The sequence below is a fragment of the Sitodiplosis mosellana genome, unplaced genomic scaffold (assembly GCF_009176505.1).
Source record: "Sitodiplosis mosellana isolate CC-2019 unplaced genomic scaffold, AAFC_SMos_1.0 Smas_scaffold_6226, whole genome shotgun sequence".
NCBI lineage: Eukaryota > Metazoa > Arthropoda > Insecta > Diptera > Cecidomyiidae > Sitodiplosis > Sitodiplosis mosellana.
This window is the reverse complement of record NW_022601467.1, coordinates 13653044-13657535: the sequence shown is the minus strand read 5'-3', so window position 1 is coordinate 13657535 and position 4492 is coordinate 13653044. Positions and strand designations below refer to the sequence as shown.

Here is a 4492-nt window from a genome sequence, read left to right as displayed (position 1 = left end):
GGTTTCCGTTTGCCAAAGAGCGCTCAACGATAGTGCGATGCGCATCGCTTACAGACAGTCGATTGCAATTCCTTTCAATTAGGTGTTACCGTTAACAAACAACAGAGGTACGGGACTCGCCATACCAAATGTAGAGCTGTATAGAAATTCATTTGCAAGCAGCGCGATAATGTGCAATTATAATATGTATCTATAATTATGTCGAATGGAGTTTTGTGCATGCCCCGTACACTTCACGCTCGTTGTCGTTTATCGTGTGCTTGAGAGGCCAAAAGACGGAAAAGAAAGAACGACGAGGATGGCAAGGCGAAGTGGTGTTGGAAGAAGGAAAGAAGCGCAAAAACTTTGAAATGTCAATGCATGGGTGCATTTTATTTCTCTTTTGTGTATATGACTTGTAACAGTGCATCGCGCGTTTCCATTAAACTCGTACAGTCGCCACTTTCCGCTCGACAATCCAAACTCAAAAACCATATGATATTGGCCATCCATTCGGTGTGTGTGGCTGTGTATCAGAAGAGTAAGTATGGGTGCAGCACGGTACAAAATTTAAACACAACAGCGATAACAGCAGCAGCAGCAGCAGCAGCAGCAGCAGAAGTAATAACAAAACACACGTCGCAAGCTGCTCAACAGCCAACTCTTGCGCTCCGCGCTATTACCTCCGCCATCTCTGCCACTAACTAGCTTTTTCTTCCAATTCTAATGACTCTGAATGTGCAAGTCTTTCGGTGCAGCATAGCACATATATTCATATTGCGATTGGATGGCCGCGCTTCGAATGCATGGTGACAACGGGTACGATGTACAGCGTTCGTTCGTTCATTCCTTCCTTCGTACATTCAACGCTCTTGCTCTCTTGTTCCCTATATGTGTATGCAGAGAGCCGCGCGTTGCGGTGCTTATATGCAGACAAGAGCAGGCACACACAGAGCGATTCAATTGGATTCATGAAACACGAGAAAGACATGTGAGAGCATGAACGAAGAGTAAGAGCTAGAACGGCCGCGACCAGTTTACGCTTGTTGTCTGTTTCTTTGGTTTGCTTAGCCTGTTTTGCCTTTTAATCCATCTGGTGCTGACGTTGCTGCTATATGTTCTCGCTCTGCTCGCTTGTTAGTGCTGTTGTGTGGTGTGGTGTTGTGTGATATTATGTTGTGTGTCGGTGTTTTATTTTATTTTTTTTAAATTCTCTTCTCATTTGGGTATCATAGCCATTCGAGCTTGTTTCGAACTTTAGTTTGCGATCTTCATTGGAGAGGATCGCTTCGGTATTCTGTGTATCGTTTTGTTTCTTTCTTTTTTCCGATATATTCACATCGTGTGTATGCATCATCGTTGTTGAGTGAAGAAAGAATATACGTATATTCGACGACCGCGAGATTTTATTTTTGTTCCGTTTTTTTTTGGTTCGTTGTATGTTTATATGTGAACAAATTGCATTGCATCGAAAATTGTTCGTTTGTTCGTTTGTTCGTTTTGCATTTCGTTTCGTATAATTTAAATTTCGGTTAAGATTGACTAGAAAACGATTGGAGAGCGAGTGAAAGAGAGCGCGCACCACTATTTAACTGACGACAAAACAAAGCCAAAGAAATCAATTGGTATGTTATCGGTTCGGAATTTGTGTGCATAGTGGTCTTCATCGATAGAGCTGTTTATTTGCAAATGAACGAATTAACAATCGTGAAATAACATGCGACCACACACTTTGTGAACAATTTTTTTTTTCTCGCTACATAATTTTTTTTCCCCGTTGCGCTCGCTCTCAAAATACACACAACAAGAGTTTGGCGAATCATTTGCAAGCTCACCACAAATGACTCTTTGACCGAGACGAAAATGATACGATTTCAGCATATATAATCTAATATGAATAGAATTTTTATGAAATACAAACCGACTGAAAAGGAAACACAACGAGATATAAGAAAAAAAAACCAAACAAAACAAAACGAATCAAATAAAGAAAAAGTTTCTATGAAGTGTGTTTTAAACCGAGATATAAAAAAAAGTTGTGCAGTGTAATTAGGAGATGAAGCAGTACGAGTGGCTCAACGACAATAAACTGCAACATAAACTATTTTGATTTGGTTAAATGACTTTTTGTTTACAAACATCAACAGTGAACGCGCATTCATACCGTTTAGGTAGGTGTTTAAAGGCAAATCTGTGGTTTTCCGGTTTCAAAGCCAAATCCATTTTTAACCCGAGAGAATGATGTTTGTGAAAACAAACACGCGCGTTTCTAACCGACCAGCACACAAAGAGTGTGTGTGTGAGAGAGAGAGAGAGAGAGAGAGAGAGAGAGAGAGCGATTGTGTGCAGAAAAAAAAGTGCATCCGAAGCTGGCTCAAAAGTCAATAGACGAAAGAGTGTGTGTATGTGGAATCTTTATGCATTTTGAAATGTGTGTCTCGAATGTGAGCGGCCGACGCATTTCGATTTCAGATCAATAGCGATTGCCGTACAATTTCGATTCCGTATTATCTCTTGGAATCAATGGTACATGAGAGTAGCATTCAATGTGAAAACTGGAATCGATAAACCGTTCCTGGCACCGTTCCGCCAAATGATATTTGCGACGAACCAAACCAAAAATAAAAAGCATTTGTAAATGCCGAATTTCAAATAACACCTACTACACGACTATCATATAGCGTTCCATGGAAATTGAGTTAGGTTTCGAGCTATTAGTTGTGAGTGTGGCGATAAAATGAAATCAGCTGCGCAGAACCGACGCAGTGAACAAGGAGATCAGAAAAGAAACACTGATGCATAAGCGCCTCGACAAAATCTTTGGCCAAAGCTGCAAAACGGATAAAATATGATAAGCATTTGGTTGAATGAAAGCAAAAAAAAGAGATACAAACACACAATGTCGACAGCGAAACTATCGCATCAAAGTGGATAAAAAGGTAGAAGAGAGAGAGAGAGAGAGAGAGAGAGAGAGAGAGAAAAAGAAGAGGAATGGAAAAAAGGTGAAATAAAAATAAATAAAATAAAGCTACAACAAAGCGGGCAAACAATCAAACATAACACGTATAATATTCACAGAGCGAAAAATGTGAGTTAGAACAGTGCTGCAAAATAAAAAAAAAGAAACATTAACCGCGTTCGCATTGTGCAAGTCAAATCGCATCGCCGAGCAAGAGAGCGTTTGAGCACGCCAAAAGATCTGTTGGCATCAACCCGCGAATGGATGCTCGCATAATGAACACAACAATTTCAATGTTATGCTTTAGCTCGTAGCCGTTGCCTTTGTTGTTGCTGTTGCTCTTTTCATTTCTTGTACTGCTTCTACTACACATAATATCTATTGAATGCGGGTTACTTTTGTGCACCGTTTTTACCGTTTATTTTTTGGCTCTTCCTTCCCTATCTTTCAGTTTTCTTCATCGGAATTCTCTCTTTTTATTTTCGCTTATTAGTCTTTTGTTTAACTCTCCTAGTTACCGATACGTGATAGTTTGTTTATAAACATTTCTTCTGGTTGTCGGCATTTTAGCAGCCCGTTGTTCACAAGGCACAAACGTTGCATTTTTAGCAAAGAGACTTATTGAGGAGTAACGCTCGCACACACACACACAAGCTCACACACCCATCTCGACGAACAATATCCAGATCCATTGCAAAAATCGAACCACACCGAGAGAGAGAGAGAAACAAAACTTTTTGTATCGTGTGTTGTTTTAAGCGTTATTCGCTTGCTCTGCAACCAATTTGCATCTAACGTGTAATATCATATCTCGTCGCGATTGAGTAGTACTTGCGTATGCGATGCTCGATTCTCGCAACTATTTCGCATAGCTCCTTGCTATGTGAATACAAAATCGTGCAATTTGTAACAAAACTTTCTTTCAAATTGAATTTAAGACTGGCGCATCTGAACCAAAACAACAGCCCAGACTGTAACAAACAGATTGTATTTGCGGTGCCGACAAAACAACGAACGTAGAGCGGGCGAATGGGAGAGCGAGAGACGAAAAACTGTTTCATATTTTCTCGAAGATGTCAGATAAAATCGACGATAATTAAGCCTATTTTTGTGATTCAAAGGAAACCATTCCGCAGACATGAGCATTAAATTAAGAGAGGCATTTTTCGCCGCGCAAAAAAAAATGCGGCGCAAGTGATAAAAGTGTTGAACTTCTAACGATAAAAAAAACGCGAGAAAAAAAACAGGCAAAAACGACAACCAACAAAAAAGAATACTCGACATGACTGCACAAGCTCATTACATTTGTGTCCTCCAAACTGAATGCAATTCACGGCATTTTTGTCTGGATTTCGAAATGAATTACACATGTTTTTCCGTGCCGCCGGAATTATAGCGCAACATAAATTATTGCTTAGACAAAAAAAATGCATGAAGAACGCAAACACCACACGGTGCACTGAGATTATGCACTAAAATTAAACGCTTGAATATATTGATTGCAATGCAAACGACAAAATTCACACACACACACACACACACACAGAGAGAGAG

The 4492-nt window shown here is 39.9% G+C and overlaps 1 protein-coding gene across 2 annotated transcripts in view; it reads left to right on the top strand.

Annotated features, from left to right (window-relative positions):
- Positions 1–1229: 1229 nt before the first annotated feature.
- LOC129578032 (uncharacterized) overlaps positions 1230–4492 on the top strand; it is a 65239-nt gene continuing 61976 nt past the window's right edge. For both annotated transcript variants that reach the window (XM_055466072.1, XM_055466073.1), the window contains exon 1: positions 1230–2150. The gene's annotated coding sequence lies outside the window, so the exon portion shown is untranslated. The remainder of the gene's footprint in view (positions 2151–4492) is intronic.